This window comes from Aotus nancymaae, unplaced genomic scaffold (assembly GCF_030222135.1).
Source record: "Aotus nancymaae isolate 86718 unplaced genomic scaffold, 86718_ANA_hifiasm-v0.15.2.pri h1tg000036l, whole genome shotgun sequence".
NCBI lineage: Eukaryota > Metazoa > Chordata > Mammalia > Primates > Aotidae > Aotus > Aotus nancymaae.
The window spans coordinates 2,293,024-2,312,255 of NW_026988450.1; positions in this window are offsets into that span (position 1 = coordinate 2,293,024).

Consider the following 19,232-nt stretch of genomic DNA (forward strand, 5'->3'; position numbering starts at 1 on the left):
AGGCCACGAAATGGTGATTAGCTACTAGGACATATCATTTATATTGTGTATGACTGATGTCTTTGCTTTCTTTCATCTACATTGCAATTCATTTATAGACAATCAGATGCTCCATAAATCTTTTTTCTTCTCAGGGTTCATGTATTAGATCATGGTCGAAAACTCTAAATATTTTTGGTATTTATTCTTATGGAACCAGACTTGAAATGGTCTGTTAAGAATACTTAATGGCTTTGAAGAGAAAAATATACCCTGTGTTATTAAAAGGTCACTACTAGAAATACAGTAGCTATAATTAATCTCCAATCTTTTATCAATAAATAGCTACTCCTATTCATCAAAATTTTGTTATTGAATAATTCCCTAACTTAAAAAGCTTATATCTGACAACTTGTGGTCACTTCTAATACTAACTTAAAATACAATTAAGTCAATTTTAAACAGATTTTATACATGTCCCTGGGGAAATTGTTAACATAATTCCACCATTCAGACAGAAGGAAGATGCTTTGGCCTAAATAGCTAGTGTTGGACTAAATGCTTTGGGCCAAATAGCTGGTTACAAAAGTAGAGTTGACTGATGGAGCCAGAGTGAAGAAGAGCATGTCCAGTGTCCTTCAGTGATTTGGGAAATACATGCAAAAATCTAAAAGTCCAGGTAATAGCATGCTATGATGTAAGAAATACATTGTGTTTTAGTTACAGATACAAAACTACAAAGTAGTTTTGAGTGTATCAGATGCTTCAAAAGAAATAAAAAAACACAAATAACTGTGATTTTTCAGTTAATTGATATTCTTATTCTAGATTCCTTTAAATAACATGACATATGCTTTATGCTTTTTAAATAAAATATATTAATAGTCTCTGACAGATATTTTGGATGCAGTCACTGTTTCAAATGAATTGAAACTGAAATGACCTAATCACAAGCAAGTCACTTTTACCCCCAACTGACTAGCATGACTCCTTCATTCCTCTTTCAGTCTAGTAGGTAACATGCTGCCTTCTCTTCTCCAAGCACTGTGAGCTCCTCCACATTTACTCGCTCCCATAGTGTTCTATTCATAGATGTGTTACAGCACTTGCCATGTTTCACTAGAACTTGTCTCTTTGTATTTCCCTTTCCACCACTAGAATGTAAATCTATTCAAGTTTAGAAATTGGATTTCAATTTAAAAACAACAGACCCCAAAACAAATCTTAGCAATATGTTGTTGCATTGCTGTTAATTGGTTCTTGATAATTGTGTGATGGATGAGCCATTAGGAGGCACTTTATGTGCCTTTTTTGAAGCAAAGACCAGACTGTAACCCTGGGAGGCCCACAGATGTAGTCAACTCTCAGCTTTCTATTGGAAGTGTATGGCACAAATTAGCTACAGGAGAATTCCCTGAACAGAAGTTTCCAGTCATGATGTGAAATAGAAGGTCTATATTACAGCCCGAATTATTTCACTTCTACTTTATGTTATGCTGGGTAGAGTAGAGAAGCACAAAACTGGAAGTGGTCTGAATACAGAAAAAACTGCTGGAGAAATAAGTAGACATGATTTAAAAAAATTCAAAATACTCTTTGGCTGCAATTAGGATAAGAAGCTGAACTGCAAAATTGTTTCTAAGACCCAGTTTGTCAGAGCCTGAGCCTGACAGCCTTATACATGTCTGAAACTCGGGTTCCTTCTTTTGCTATGAAATAAATTAATTTCATTAATCTTGAAATTAAATGTGAGAACATACTAGGTGAAATAGTTGAATGTTTAGAGAAATATCTTTATACGAATTCCTTATAAGAGGATGTTAATGGAAGTTGAGAGGAAGGTACCAAAATTCAAAACGTGGTGAAAGTTAAAGGGAGATTTAAGACCACGATACAGAAATTTCAAAGTAGTTGGACAAGAGCCATCTCAGGGACTGTCAAGCCCGAAAAGAAGATACAAAATGGTAAAGGGTATAAACTGGAGATCTGGTTATGAAAATCATTTCTTTTGAGGATGCACTATTGCCATGCGCAAGTCTCAGACCTGCCCGCTGAAGGGAGGGACAAAGAGGTCTGGGTTTGCTTGTTTGTGTCACTTTAGGTCTAGAAAAAGAAGCCATAATGAGATTCCTAACAGCATGGCCCTGCACTTTGGGGTTGTAGTGCACTAGTATCTGACCCCCAATGAGAAATCCAAGAGATAAAGGCTGGGCATATTCTCTAATATCAGGTTAAAACAGAAGAGATTTAACTGGTATTTTCTTGCCCTCCAATAGTCTTTGGGGCCCAGAAGTCTAAGGGGTGTATGTGAGGGATAGAGCCCTTGACAGCCATGTGAAAGTTTGCACAGGAGACTGCCTGCATTTGTGCTGGGACCCGACAGGAAAACATGGCACCAGAAGAAGAGAGCTCTAAGGAAGGGCAGTTGGAGAGATCAGTCCTCAGCTATGTGCCCTCTGTGTTGTTGTTCTTGTTTTTATTTTTTATTTCAATTGATTTCTGGGAAACAGGTGGTGTTTGGTTACATGAATAAGTTCTCGTGATTTCTGAGATTTTGGTGCACCATCACCCTAGCAGTGTACACTGTACCCAATGTATAGTCTTTTATCTCTCATCAACCTCCCACCCTTCTCTGAGAGTCCCAAAGTCCATTATGTTATTCTTACGCCTTTACATTGTCATAGCTTAGCTTCCACCCATGAATGAGAACAAACGATGTTTGGTCTTTCCTTCCTGAGTTACTTCATTTAGAATAATGGTCTCCAATTCCATCCAGGTTGCTGTGACTACCATTAATTCAGTCCTTTATATGCCATAGTATAAGATAGATAGACAGATAGCTAGATAGCTAGATAGATAGATAGATACATGATAGATAGATATAGATATAGATATATCATAATTCCTTATCCACTCATTGAATGATGGGCATTTGGGCTGGTTCCATATTTTTGCAGGTGCAAATTGTGCTGCTATAAACATGCATGTGCAATTATGTTTTTTGTATAATAACTTGTTTTTCTTCTGGGTAGAAACCCAGTAGTGGGATTGCTGGATCGAATGATAATTTTACTTTTAGTCCTTTAAGGAGTCTCCACACTGTTTTATATAATGGTTGTGCTAGTTTGCATTCCCTATATGTAGACGTGGTAGGAAGAAAGTGTTTTGTTTCTGCCACATCCATGACAACATTTATTATTTTATTGTTTTTTTATTATGACCATTCTTCCGGAAGTAAGGTGGTATCATATTGTGGTTTTGATTTGCATTTCCTCGATAATTAGTGATGTTGAGCATTTTTAAATGTTTGTTGGCCATTTGTTTATTTTCTTTTGAGAATTATCTATTCATGTCCTTAGGCTGCTTTTGGATCGAGTTGTTTGTTTTTTTCTTGTTGATTTGTTTGAGTTCATTTTAGATTATGGATATTAGTTCTTTATCAAATGTGTAGATTGTGAATAAATTCTCCCATTCTGTGGATTGTCTGTTTACTCTGCTGACTATTACTTTTGGTGTGCAAAAGCTCTTTAGTTTAATTTAGTCCCAGCAATTTATCTTTCTTTTATTGCATTTGCTTTTGGGTTCTTGGTCAGGAAATCCTTGCCTAAGCCAATGTCTAGAAGAATGTTTCCAATGTTATCTTCTAGAATTTTTATACTTTCAGGCCTTAGATTTAAGTTCTTAATCCATCTTCAGTTGATTTTTGTATAAGGTGAGAGATGAGGATCCAGTTTCCTTCTCCCACATGTAGCTATCCAATTATCCCAGCACCATTTGTTGAAAAGGATGTCCTTTCCCCACTTTATGTTTGTGCTTGCTTTGTCAAAGATCAGCTGGCTGTAAGTATTTGAGTTTATTTATGGGATCTCTATTCTGTTCCATTGGTCTATGTGCCTATTTTTATACCTGTACCATGCTGTTTTGGTGACTGTGGCCTTATAGTATAGTTTGAAGTCAGGCGATGTGATACCTCCAGATTTCTTCTTTTTGCTTAGTCTTGCTCTTTTTTGTTTTATGTGAATTTTAGGATTGTCTTTCCTAGTTCTGTGAAAAATGATGGAAGTATTTTTATAGGAATTTTATTACATTTGTAGATTGCTTTTGGCAGTAGAGTCATTTTCACAATATTGATTCTATCCATCCATGAGCATAGGATGTGTTTCCATCTGTGTCGTCTATGATTTTTTTTCTGGAGTGTTTTATAGTTTTCCTTGTAAAGGTCCTTCATCTTCTTAGTTAGGTATATTCCACTTTTTTTTAGCTACTGTAACAGGCGTTGAGTTCTTGATTAGATTCTCAGCTTGGTCGCTGTTGGTGTATAGCACAGCTACTGATTTGTGTACATTGATTTTTGTATCCTCAACTTTTGCTGAATTCATTCGTCAGTTTCAGGAGCTATTTAGATGAGTCTTTAGGGTTTTCTGGGTATATAATCATATCACCAGCAAACTGCAACACTTTTACTTTTTCCTTACTGATTTGGATGCCCTTTACTTCTTTCTCTTGTCTGATCACTGTTAGAACTCCCAGTACTATGTTGAATGGAAGTGGTGTGAGTGGGCATCCTTGTCTTGTTCCAGTTCTCAGGAGAAATGCTTTCAACTTTTCCTTGTTCAGTGTTATGCTGGTTGTGGGTTTGTCATAGATGGCTGTTATTACATTAAGGTGTGTCCTTTCTGTGCCAATTTTGCTAAGGGTTTTAATCATAACAGAATGCTGGATTTTGTCAAATGGTTTTTCTGGGTCTATTGAGATAATCATGTGATTTTTGTTTTTCATTCTGTTTATGTGATGTACCACATTTATTGACTTGTGGATGTTAAACCATCTTTGTATTTCTGGTATGAAACCTACTTGATCATAGTGGATCATTTTTTGATATGCTATTGGATTTAGTTAGCTAGTACTTCGTTAAGGATTTTTGCTTCTATATTCATCAGCGATATTGGTCTGTAGTTTCCATTTTTGTGTTATGTCATTTCCTGGTTTTTGATATTAGGGTGATACTGGCTTCATAGAATGATTTACAGAGGACTGCGTCTTTCTCTGTCATTTGGCATGGTGTCAATAGAATTGGTACCAATTCTTTTTTGAATGTCCAATAGACTTCACCTGTGAATCTATCTGGTCCTGGACATTACGGTGTTGGAAATTTTTTTAAATTACCATTTCAATGTTCCTGTTTGTTATTGGTCTGTTCAGAATTTCTATTTCTTCTGTTTTTAATCTAGGGGGGGGGTTGTATATTTCCAGAAAGGTGTTCATCTCCTCCAGGTTTTCTAGTTTATGTGTATAAAGGTATTCATAGTAGCCTTGAATGATCTTTCATATTTCTGTGTTATCAGTTGTTATATCTTCCTTTTTCATTTCTAATTGAGCTTATTTGGATTTTTTCTCTTCTTTTCTTGGTTAATGTCACTAATGGTCTATTAATTTTATTTGTTGTTTCACAGAATCAGATTTTTGTTTCATTTATCTTTTGTATTTTTTTGTCTGTCTGTTTCTTAGTTCTGCTCTGATCTTTGTTATTTCTTTTCTTCTGCTGGGTTTGGGTTTGGTTTGTTCTTGTTTCTCTAGCTCCTTGAGGGGTGACCTTTGATTGTCTATTTGTGCTTTCAGATCATTTGATCTAGGCACTTATGGCTATGAACTTTCCTCTTAGCACTGCCTTTGGTGTATCCTGGAAGTTTTAATAGATTGTGTTAGTATTATAGTTCAGTTTAAATAATTTTTTAAATTTTCATTTTGATTTCATTGTTGACCCGATGATCATTCAGGAGCAGGTTATTTAATTTCCATGCATTTTTATGGTTTTCAGGGTTCCTTTTGGAGTTGATTTTCAATTTTATTCTACTGTGCTTTGAGAGAGTACTTAATATAATTTTACTTTTTAAATTTATTGAGAGTTGTTTCATGGTTATCATATGGTCTGTCTTGGAGAATGTTCCATGTGCTGATGAATAGAATGTCTGTTCTGCAGTTGTTGGGTAAAATGTTTTGTAAATGTCTGTTAAGTCCATTTATTCATAGTTTAAATCCATTGTTTCTTTGTTGACTTTCTGTTCTGATGACCTGTCTAGTGCTGTCAGTGAGTGTTGAAGGCCTCCACTATTATTGTGTTGCTGTCTATCTCATTTCTCAGTTCTAGTAGTAATTGGCTAACAAAATTCACACCTCCAGTGTTAGGTGCATATATATTAGGATTGTGATAGTTTCTTTTTTTTTTTTTTTTTTTTTTTATTGCATTTTAGGTTTTGGGGTACATGTGAAGAACATGCAAGGTTGTTGCACAGGTGCACACCTGGCAGTATGATTTGCTGCCTCCCTCCCCTTCACCTATATCTGGCATTTCTCCCCATGCTATCCCTCCCCAACTCCCCACCCCCCCACTATCCCCCCTCCCCCCAACAGACCCCCGTGTATAGTGCTCCCCTCCCTGTGTCCATGTGTTCTCCTTGTTCAACACCCACCTATGAGTGAGAACATGTGGTGTTTGATTTTGTGTTCTTGTGTCAGTTTGCTGAGAATGATGTTTTCCAGGTTCATCCATGTCCCTACGAAGGATGTGAACTCCTCCTTTTTAATGGCTGCATAATATTCCATGGTGTATATGTGCCACATTTTTCCTGTCCAGTCTATCATCGATGGGCATTTGGGCTGGTTCCAGGTCTTTGCTATTGTAAACTGTGCTGCAATGAACATTCGTGTGCATGTGTCCTTATAGTAGAACGATTTATAATCCTTTGGATATATGCCCAGTAATGGGATTGCTGGGTCAAATGGAATTTCTATTTCTAGGTCCTTGAGGAATCGCCACACTGTTTTCCACAGTGGTTGAACTAATTTACACTCCCACCAACAGTGTAAAAGTGTTCCTATTTCTCCACATCCTCTCCAGCATCTGTTGTCTCCAGATTTTTTAATGATCGCCATTCTAACTGGCGTGAGATGGTATCTCAATGTAGTTTTGATTTGCATTTCTCTAATGACCAGTGATGATGAGCATTTTTTCATATGTTTGTTGGCCTCATGTATGTCTTCTTTTGTAAAGTATCTGTTCATATCCTTCGCCCATTTTTGAATGGGCTTGTTTGTTTTTTTCTTGTAAATCTTTTTTAGTTCATTGTAAATTCTGGATATCAGCCCTTTGTCAGACGGGTAGGCTGCAAAATTTTTTTCCCATTCTGTTGGTTGCCGATTCACTCTATTGACTGTTTCTTTTGCCGTGCAAAAGCTGTGGAGTTTGATTAGGTCCCATTTGTCTATTTTGGCTTTTGTTGCCAATGCTTTTGGTGTTTTGGTCATGAAGTCCTTGCCTACGCCTATGTCCTGAATGGTTTTGCCTAGGTTTCCTTCTAGTGTTTTTATGGTGTTACGTCTTATGTTTAAGTCTTTAATCCATCTGGAGTCAATTTTAGTGTAAGGTGTCAGGAAGGGGTCCAGTTTCTGCTTTCTGCATATGGCTAGCCAGTTTTCCCAACACCACTTATTGAACATGGAATCCTTTCCCCATTGATTGTTTTTTTCAGGTTTGTCAAAGATCAGGTGGTTGTAGATATGTTGTGTCGCCTCCGACGTCTCTGTTCTGTTCCATTGGTCTATATCTCTGTTTTGGTACCAGTACCATGCTGTTTTGATTACTGTAGCCTTGTAGTAGAGTTTGAAGTCCGGTAGTGTGATGCCTCCTGCTTTGTTCTTTTTGCTTAGAATTGACTTGGCTATGTGGGCTCTCTTTTGGTTCCATATGAAGTTTAAGGTGATTTTTTCCAGTTCTGTGAGGAAGGTCATTGGTAGCTTGATGGGGATAGCGTTGAATCTGTAAATTACTTTGGGCAGTATGGCCATTTTCACGATATTAATTCTTCCTAACCATGAACATGGAATGTTTCTCCATCTGTTTGTGTCCTCTCTTATTTCGTTGAGCAGTGATTTGTAGTTCTCCTTGAAGAGGTCCTTTACGTTCCTTGTTAGTTGTATTCCTAGGTATTTTATTCTCTTTGTAGCAATTGTGAATGGCAGTTCGTTCTTGATTTGGCTCTCTTTAAGTCTGTTATTGGTGTATAGGAATGCTTGTGATTTTTGCACATTGATTTTGTATCCTGAGACTTTGCTGAAGTTGCTTATCAGTTTCAGGAGATTTGGGGCTGAGGTGATAGGGTCTTCTAGATACACAATCATGTCGTCTGCAAATAGAGACAATTTGACTTCCTCCTTTCCTAATTGAATACCCTTTATTTCTTTTTCTTGCCTGATTGCTCTGGCTAGAACTTCCAGTACTATATTGAATAGGAGTGGTGAGAGAGGGCATCCTTGTCTAGTGCCGGATTTCAAAGGGAATGCTTCCAGTTTTTGCCCATTCAGTATGATATTGGCTGTCGGTTTGTCATAAATAGCTTTTATTATTTTGAGATACGTTCCATCGATACCTAGTTTATTGAGGGTTTTTAGCATAAAGGGCTGTTGAATTTTGTCGAAGGCCTTCTCTGCATCAATTGAGATAATCATGTGGTTTTTGTCTTTGGTTCTGTTTACGTGGTGAATTACATTTATAGACTTGCGTATATTGAACCAGCCTTGCATCCCCGGGATGAATCCTACTTGATCATGGTGGATAAGCTTTTTGATGTGCTGTTGTAATCGGCTTGCCAGTATTTTATTGAAGATTTTTGCATCTATGTTCATCATGGATATTGGCCTGTAGTTTTCTTTTCTTGTTGAGTCTCTGCCGGGTTTTGGTATTAGGATGATGTTGGTCTCATAAAATGATTTGGGAAGGATTCCCTCTTTTTGGATTATTTGGAATAGTTTCAGTAGGAATGGTACCAGTTCCTCTTTGTATGTCTGGTAGAATTCGGCTGTGAGACCATCTGGGCCTGGGCTTTTTTTGGGTGGTAGGCTCTTAATTGCTGCCTCGACTTCAGACCTTGTTATTTGGTCTATTCAGGGTTTCGACTTCTTCCTGGTTTAGGCATGGGAGGAGACTACTGTCCAGGAATTTATCCATTTCTTCCAGGTTTTCTAATTTATGTGCATAGAGTTGTTTGTAATAATCTCTGATGATGGTTTGAATTTCTGTGGCATCTGTGGTGATATCCCCTTTATCATTTTTTATTGCATCTATTTGGTTATTCTCTCTTTTCTTTTTTATTAGTTTGGCTAGTGGTCTGTCTATTTTGTTGATCTTTTCAAAAAACCAGCTCCTGGATTTATTGATTTTTTGAAGGGTTTTTCGTGTCTCTATCTCCTTCATTTCTGCTTTGATCTTAGTTATTTCTTGTCTTCTGCTAGGTTTTGAGTTTTTTTGATCTTGCTCCTCTAGCTCTTTCAATTTTGATGATAGGGTGTCAATTTTAGTTCTCTCCTTTCTTCTCATGTGGGCACTTATTGCTATATATTTTCCTCTAGAGACTGCTTTAAATGTGTCCCAGAGATTCTGGTATGTGGTGTCTTCATTCTCGTTGGTTTCGAAGAATATCTTTATTTCTGCCTTCATTTCAGTGTTTATCCAGTCAACATTCAGGAGAAAGTTGTTCAATTTCCATGAGGATGTGCGGTTCTGGGTGGGCTTCTGAATTCTGAGTTCTAACTTGATTGCACTGTGGTCTGAGAGACTGTTTGTTATGGTTTCTGTTCTTTTGCATTTGCTGAGGAGTGATTTACTTCCAATTATGTGGTCAATTTTAGAGTAGGTGTGATGTGGTGTTGAGAAGAATGTATATTCTCTGGATTTGGGCTGGAGAGTTCTGTAAATATCTATTAGGTTTGCTTGTTCCAGGTCTGAGTTCAAGTCCTGGATATCCTTATTAATTTTCTGTCTCGTTGATCTGTCTAATATTGACAATGGTGTGTTGAAGTCTCCCAGTATTAATGTGTGGGAGTCTATGTCTCTTTTTAAGTCTTTAAGAACTTGCCTTATGTATCTGGGTGCTCCTGTATTAGGTGCATATATATTTAGGATCGTTAGCTCTTCTTGTTGTATTGATCCTTTTACCATTATGTAATGTCCTTCTTTGTCTCTTTTGATCTTTGTTGCTTTAAAGTCTATTTTATCAGAGATGAGAATTGCAACTCCTGCTTTTTTTTGCTCTCCTTTTGCTTGGTAAATCTTCCTCCATCCCTTTATTTTGAGCCTTTGTGTATCCTTGCATGTGAGGTGGGTTTCCTGGATACAGCACACTGATGGGTTTTGGCTTTTTATCCAATTTGCCAGTCTGTGTCTTTTGATTGGGGCATTTAGTCCATTTACATTTAGGGTTAATATTGTTATTTGTGAGTTTGGTCCTGTCATTTTGATGCTAGCTGGCTGTTTTGCCCATTGGTTGATGGAGATTCTTAATTGTGTTGCTGCTCTTTACCATTTCGTGTGTTTTTGGAGTGGCTGGTGCTGGTTGTTTTTTTCTATGTGTAGTGTCTCCTTCAGGAGCTCTTGTAAAGCTGGTCTGGTGGTGATGAAATCTGTGAGTACTTGCTTGTTCACAAAGGATTTTATTTTTCCTTCACTTATGAAGCTTAGTTTGGCTGGATATGAAATTCTGGGTTGAAAGTTCTTTTCTTTAAGGATGTTGAATATCGGCCCCCACTCTCTTCTGGCCTGTAGGGTTTCTGCTGAGAGATCTGCTGTGAGTCTGATGGGTTTCCCTTTGTGGGTAACCTGACCTTTCTCTCTGGCTGCCCTTAGTATTTTCTCCTTCATTTCAACCCTGGTGAATCTGATGATTATGTGCCTTGGGGTTGCTCTTCTAGAGGAATATCTTTGTGGTGTTCTCTGTATTTCTTGGACTTGAATCTTGGCCTGCCTTGCTAGGTTGGGGAAGTTTTCCTGGATAATATCCTGAAGAGTATTTTCCAGCTTGGATGCATTCTCTTCGTCACATTCAGGTACACCTATCAAACGTAGATTAGGTCTTTTCACGTAGTCCCATATTTCTTGTTGACTCTGTTCATTCCTTTTTACCTTGTTTTCTCTAATCTTCCCTTCTCGTTTTATTTCATTGAGTTGATCTTCAACTTCTGATATCCTTTCTTCTGCTTGGTCAATTCTGCTGTTGAAACTTGTACATGCTTAGGATTGTGATAGTTTCTTGTTGGACAAGTCCTTTTATCATTATATAATGCCCCTCTGTCTTTTTTAACTGATGCTTTGTTGAAGTTTTTTTTTGTTTTTGGTCTAACATAAGAATAGGTATTCCTCTTTGCTTTTGGTGTTCATTTGCCTAGAAGGTCATTTTCCACTGCTTTACCTTAAGTTCATGTGAGTCTGTGTGTCCAGTAAGTCTCTGGAAGACAGTAGATACTTGGTTGGTGAATTCTTATCCATTCTACCATTCTGTATCCTTTAATTGGAGCATTTAGGCCATTTACATTCTATGTCAGTATTGAGATGTGAGCTACTACTCTACGCATTGTGCTACTTGATGTCTGAATACCTTGTTTTCTTAAAAAAAAAATTAGTGTGTTTTTATTTTATAGGTCCTGTGAAATTTGTGCTTTAAGGAGGTTGTATTTTGGTGTATTTCAAAGATTTGTTTCAAGATTTAAAGAACTTTTTAGCAGTTATTGTAGTGCAGGCTTGGTAGTGGTGAATTTTCTCAGTATTTGTTTTTCTGAAAAAGACTGCATGTTTCCTTCATTTATGAAGCTTAGTTTCACTAGATACAAAAGTGTTGGTCGATAATTGTTTTGTTTAAGGAGTCTGAAGATATGGCCCCAATCCCTTCTAGTCTGTGGAGTTTCTGCTAAGAAATATGCTGTTAATCCAATAGGTTTTCCTTTATAGATTACCTGGTACTTTTGCCTTAGAGCTCTTAAGATTCTTTCTTTCATCTTGACTTTAGATAACCTAATGACTGTGTGCCTAGGTGATGATCTTTTCTTGATCAATTTCTCAGGTGTCCTTTGAGCTTCTTTTATTTGGATGACTAGGTCTCTAGCAAGGCCAGGGAAGTTTTCATCAATTGTTTCCTCAAACATGTTTTTCACACTATCCAAATTTTTCTTCTTCCTTAGGAACACCAATTATTTTTAGGTTTGGTCATTTAACATAATCCCAAAATTCTTTGAGGCTTTGTTTATTTAGTTCTTTTTTCTTCGTGCTTGTTGTATTGGGTTAATTCAAGACCTCATCTTCAAGCTCTGAATTTGTTTCTTCTGCTTGTTCAATTCTATTGCTGAGACTTTCCAGTGTATTGTGCATTTCTCCAAGAGTGTCCTTCATTTCTAGAAGTTGTGACTGTTTTTTATTTATTCTGTCTATTTCACTGAAGATTTTTGCCTTCATATCTTGTATTATTTGTTTCATTTCATTAAGTTGATTTCATCTTTCTCTGGAACCTTCTTGATTAGCTTAATAATTGACTTTCTGTGTTCTTTTTCTGGCAATTCAGAGATTTCTTCTTGGTTTGGATACATTGCTGGTAAGCTAATGTGATCTTTTGGGATGTTAAAGAACCTTGTTTTGTCACATTTCCAAAATTATTTTTCTGGTTTCTCCTCATTTATGTAAAATATGTCAGAGGGAAGATCTGGGGCTCAAGGGCTGTTCAGATTCCTTTGAACCCCAGGGTACTCCCTTGATACAGCTCTTGCCCCCTTTTCCTAGGGATGTGACTTCCTGTGAGCTGAACTGTAGTGATTGTTATTTCTCCTGTGGATCTAGCCACCCACCAGAGCCACTGGGCTCCATGCACTGGGGAGTGTCTGCACAGAGCCCTGTGATGTGAACCGTCTTCAGGTTTCTCAGTCATGGACACCAGCACCTGTTCCAGAGGAGGTGGCAGGGGAGTGAATTGGTCTCTGTGAGGGTCTCTAGTTGTAGTTTTGTTTCTTACACTAGTTTTGTGTCTCTTGGCCTCCATCCAGCAGGTGGGGCTTTCAAGAGATCATCAGCTGCATATGTATAGGGAGGATTAGGTAGATCCCTAGAGCTCCCAAGGGGTTATGTCTTTTGTTTTGACTACCAGCGTGGGTAAAGAAAGACCATCAGATTGGGGCAAGGTTATGCATATAAGAGCTCAGGCTTTCCTTGAGTGGGATTTGCTGTGGCTGCTGTGGTGGGTGGGGGTGTGATACTCAGGCCAGTGGATTATGTTTCCAGGGGATTATGTCTGCCTCTGCTGTGTCATGCAGGTCACCGGGGAAGTAGGGAAAACTCAGCAGTTACAGGCCTCCCCCATCAAAATAGCAGTCTCACTCCCACCATTCCCCCCAACAATGCCAAGTTTATGTCCAGGCAGCAAATCAGCAGAGCGGAGAACTTGCCCCAGGCTACAAGTCTGCCAGGTGAGAAAGCAAGCAGGGCTTTCCGGTTTCAGGCCTCCCTACTTGCTGTGGCTTCTTTTCGGTGTCTGCACTCACGATTCACCCCCCTCTCCCTGGGTTCTGTCCAGAAAAATTCACATTTGGTCCAAATTGTTACAAAGTTCAGCTAGAAGTTTTCTTCTCCCTGTGATCTTTTCCCAGTTCCTCTAGCAGAAGACCTCTGTGATACAAAGTCAGAAATGGCTTCCCTAGGGACTGAGAGAGCCTACAAGGCTCTTCCTGCTGCTGCTTCTACCCCTCTGTTTCACTCAGCCCTGTTTATTTTTGTCCACATCATTCAGCTTCTGGATTTACTGCTTTCCTCATTAATTTCTCCCAGAAATTTATGGCATTTGCATCTGGAATTGCTCAACGTGACTTAATTACCAAATAAATATTATCCTGTTGCTAATTGTAGATTTGGTAGCATTTACGTGTTCATGTGGGTGTGAGTATTAAATAGAGCTGCCAGTCTGTGAGTCGCTCAGTCTCTTTCTTTCTACAGTGTGGTAGTCTATGTTCTATTGAAATATAACTATTAAAATTGGGAGTACAAAGTTTTCTTCCATTAGGTGAAGCATGTTGCAAAAAGTTCTGTGTTGTGGAAACTGTAATTATATTCCTGATTTGTTTTAATTTATAGGCTTGATTCATTATTATACAATTCTAACTTAACTTTACACTCTGATAATGAAATTTTAATTAATGGCAAACTATTGACAATGCTTTGAGAAGACCTGAAGTTTGCATTACGTATCATCCAAAAAGAAATGTAGGAATGGGGAAGAGGCAGATGTTTCGTCTTGTAGGACCTCACTACAATTTGGTGAATGTTAACTGGTATATAAAGCAATAACCTCCATAGTAAAGAATAGAATTTGAAGTAAAACTCAGTAATTAAAAATACTATGTAAGTCTATAAATGTATAACAAGGAGAATTGTTGTTTATGGAGCTCCAACTGTTGAACCTTTGGGTATGTAAGAAGCAGTTTAGAATACAGAGTATGTGTACACATTAGTATATACACACTGTCATTTTCACTCCCATCATCTTAATATTTCTTCAAAATTTTCTGCCCTAAACATCAAATATATACCTTTTTCAATAAAATAGGAGTAAGAAATTGGTAAAGCACATTTCTCTGATAGTATAGGTCAGATTATTAGGATGATGGCATAGGTTGCTGAAAAATTCCATGTAGTATTCCTGTATGTGCTCTCACCTGAAATAAAGGAAATGAGTGATTTGAGAATACCGAGAATATAGTAAATGCCTTTGAAAAGAACTAAAGTTATGCTAAGTCAGAGGTACCTCTGGCTCACACTAAGAGCACAGACTCTTATTCAGAGGAAAAGATAGAAAAGGATACATATTGTATGACTTCACTCACAAAAAAAGTATAAGATTTTGCACACAAAATTGACTATGGTATATAGTGATTATGGAGCAGGGATGTGTATTGATTAGAAATGGACATAAGATGAACTTTTGGCTGTTGGAATGCTTTTTGTCTTAGACTATTACATTTGTGTAACTTGGTAATGACTACACAATATATCCATGTATAAAAATTCAGGAAGCATTACCTTTAGGGTTCATTATTGTTGTATATCCTGGTACAATAAATACTTCTATAGAGTAAAAAATAAAATAAAACTTTGATATGGAAAAATGAAGGAAATGTGTTACCTCACACTATACACTGAATTAAAGACTTACATCTGAAAGTCGAAGCTTTAAACATTTAGAAGAAAATATATAATATCCTATTCATGATCTCAGAAAAAGAAAAAGCTACATCATGCTACAAAATGGCAAAAGGTATTCACAATGCATATTACAAAAATTAATTTACATTCAGAATATGTGAAAACTCTTTAAAAATATAAAGAAAAAACAACTCTATGAAAGTTGGAATAATACAGGATTTGCTATTTCTCAGCAAAGGAGTAAAACTATATAAACATATAAAAGTCAACTTAATTATATTCAGGTAAGTGATATTATCAACAAAGTAAGATATTATTCTACTAGACTGGCCAAGACTAGGTAATATGCTGTGAGTTTAAGTATAAAACCAATTTATAAAGCAATTTGGACCAATTTTTAAAAGATGTGCAACAATATTCTTAACTGTACTCCTCATAAACACCAAGAATGGAGAACAACCCAAATGTCAATCATCAGAGCTCTGTATATGTAAGTTACAAAATAGATTAAATGGAGAAATCAACATTATAGAAAAAATATAAATAAGGAACAAGTACATAAAAATACATACATAAATGTTTAGAATAATAATATTGAAAGAAAAATGAAAGTTATAGAAAGCTACATCCAATATAGTTGTCATTTTATAATGCTCAATCACGAGCTACACTGAATACTGTATGCTTTAGAATATACACGTGTTTATAATATGTTTTAACAAAGGGAATAATAAACATAAAAACAACGTTGAAACCTGAAATAAACAGGGAATGTGTAAGCAAATGGTAACATTCTAGTTCTTCCGTTGGTAGTGAGTTAGCACAGCTTGACTTTACTGTGTCATATATTGATATCCGGATGTAGACATGGATAGATATTTCACATTGTGTGGGTCTATATGTATATGTTTTACATTTATTTTATGATGAAAAAAATTATGTATAAAATTTATTTCTATGTATCAATTTAGCAAAACCAGAGCAGGATTTTTTTTCTTTTTTCTCTCTTTTTTTTTTTTTGAGACTGAGTTTTGCTACTGTTGCCCAAGTTAGAGTGCAATGGTGCCATCTCAGGTCACCACAATCTCTGCCTTCTGGATTCAAGTGATTCTCCTTCCTCAACCTCCCAAGTAGCTGGGATTACAGGCAAGCATCACCACATCTGGTTAATTTTGTATTTTTTAGTAGAGATGGGGTTTCTCCATGTTGGTCAGGCTGGTCTCAAACTCCCGACCTCAGGTGATACACCCACCTTGGCCTCCCAAAGTTCTGGGATTACAGGCATGAGCCCCTGCACCTGGCCCAGAGTAGGATTTCTTAAAATTTTTCATTTCTGATTATTATGGGTAGATGATAGTTGCACATAATAATGGGGTACATGTAATGTTTTGATATGTGTGTACAATGCATCATGATCAAATCAGGATAGTTGATGGATCCATCATCTCAGGCATTTATCATTTCTTTATGTTAGGAACATTTCAATTCCACTTAGTTATTTTAAACTACACAATGAATAACTATTAACTATAGTCATCCTATTGTGCTACTTAACACTAGATATTATTCGTTCTGTCTAACTGAATTTGTATACCCTTTAACCATACTCACTTAAACACCGCTCCCCGACCACCTTACTCCCCTCCCCCTGCCACCACCTTACTACCCTTCCCAGACTCTGGAAATGGCCATTCTGCTATCTCCATGAGTTTTGTTTGTTTGTATATCCCACATGTGAGTGAGAAGATGTGATATTTGTCTCTTGTGTCTGGCTTATTTCACTTGCATAATCTCTTCCAGTTCCATCCATGTTGCAAATGACAAGATCTCATCTTTTTATGGCTGAATAATATACGTGCATGTATATTATTGTGTATATGTACATATATTTTCTTGTGTATATGCATGTATACTTTGTGTGTGTGTGTGTGTGTGTGTGTGTGTGTATATATCCATTGTATATATGCACATATATTTTCTTGATCCATTCATCTGTTCATGAGTACTTTGATTCCATATCTTGGCTCTTGTGAGTAGCGAGAAGGCCTTTTTTGTTTTTTTTTGAAACAGGAGAATATTTAATCCATCTGAAAATACACATCAGGAAATGAGGGGAACCATAGAAAAATCCTCCACCTCTAACAGACAGAACGAGGTTACTGGCTTCCTGCTTGCTTCGATAATCCCGAGGCTTGATGTTTGGAAGAAATTATCTGTCCTTCAGCTACTCCCAGATATTCAGATGTAAGTTACACACATCTGGAGGAGGACTCTGCCCTGCTAAAGCTAGAAGAGAGCTCGATGCATGGGAGAGAATCAATCTAGAAAAAAATGATCAAAGAACAGCTGGGTGACAGTGTGGGACCATCTCAGGCAGGTGGGCTCCTGATGCTCTGGTTTAGCCAGAACCCATACAAGCGAAGGATTTTTTTTAAACAAATTGACTTTTTTAAAAACAGAAAAGAAGAGAGAGTTTTGAAAGCACTGTGGCAATAACAGAGACCTAGAACTGTAAGGTAAACTATTATTCCCATTGGGAGGGAGAAGCCTGTCATCACCATGGACCAGGTTTAGCTAAGCTATATGCACTTTATGTTATTTCGCTTTCCTGATCTGAGAAAAGAAAGGTCTGAGAGATGGATCCTGGCAGGCACGTCATGCTCGCTGAATTTTTCCCTCCCTGTGGCATGAGAGGTCTTTCTGGGAAGCCCCAGATGGGAGTGTTAGCTAAGATCTGTAGAAAAACTATACTTAGTAGGAAAAGCTGGAAATGTTGGAGCTTTTGCAAGCCCAGAGATAGAAATAATTCCAAACCTCTATAAACCACATAACTTGATGCCACCTATTGTCCCAGTCATTCCTGGTGCAGAGGCTTTTTAAATGCCAGAATGATGGCAGAAGGAACATGCAGTTAAATTATAACTAGCCTGAATGTACGCTGGAGGTATAATTTTAAAATAGAGTTTTAAAAGTTACATTTGCTTTTTTTTAACGTTGGTATTCTTGATCTAATAGAAAATGTTAGAGAAATTTGAGTTATCTATGCAAATGGATTATAAAGAATGTGTTATGAAATGTATTATGAAGAGGCAGACGCTCATTTAAGATTAACTATATATTCCGCGAATGGCTTTAGAATTGGTAATTATTTTCACTGGTATTACTGAAATGATTAGTACAATACATAAAAGAATGTCATTTTGTGGCAGGAATCATAAACTGCGTCCCCAGAAATCTTGAGATTCTTAGAGGTAGTGCAAGGCTGACTTATCTAAAGTGAGTATGACTATTCCAGAATTATCATTTAAAACCCACTGGAATCCATTGTTTTCTCCTTCTTCACACTAATGCACTCAGAATTTAGAAAGCATGGTTGCAAAAGAGTAATAAACGCAGACTCTTCAAAGAATACAGCATCAGCATTCACTTATTCATTCAATACAATAATTTGAATTTTCATGGATTATATAATGTAAGTCAGGCAAAATGTGAGCGACCAGAGACAAATGATAAACGCGACAGAGACACTGCATGTTTAAATGCCACACTCTCGCTTCATACAGATTCACATTGCACCTGCATCTCCTGGAAGGACATACGCTACCTGAATTTATTTTTCATTACAATTTTTAAGGATGGCTATGATTACTATTACCTACCTGGAAATAAGATCAAATGTCACAGTAATGAATTGGTTTTTAAGATGTGGAGTAGTTGTGAAAAATGTTATGGAAGAGACGGGTCTAACAGAATCTCCGAAGAAATTGTGTCATTTTTTCAATAACTTAAAAACAAACATGAATATAATTCAATAATTAAAATTAAATTAAATAAGATGAATGTTCAGCACGGAGTTGGAGACAGTGGTGTGGATGCAACACGTGTAGATACAGGAATAATTGACTCACAGTGGCAACAGTGTTTCTTTTGTGAAAACAGAAACAAAACAGAAACCTGCTATGCACTAACAGTGATTGCTTTATGACTTCATGCTATGAAACTGTAGGTAGTCAGGAAATTTGACAGCTTATTCCAGGCAAGCAGAATCGAATATAATAATGTGGCCTTGAAACCAATATGAGCATTTCTGTGCTATGAAAGCACATGAGTTATTCATCTCCCAGGGTGTGAGCACTATGTATTTCAAGGTTTCACGTCAATCTTACGGACAGCAACGTTATCATTAATCTATTCTCGAATACTGACAGCAACGTTATTATTAATCTATTCTCGAATATACTTGATG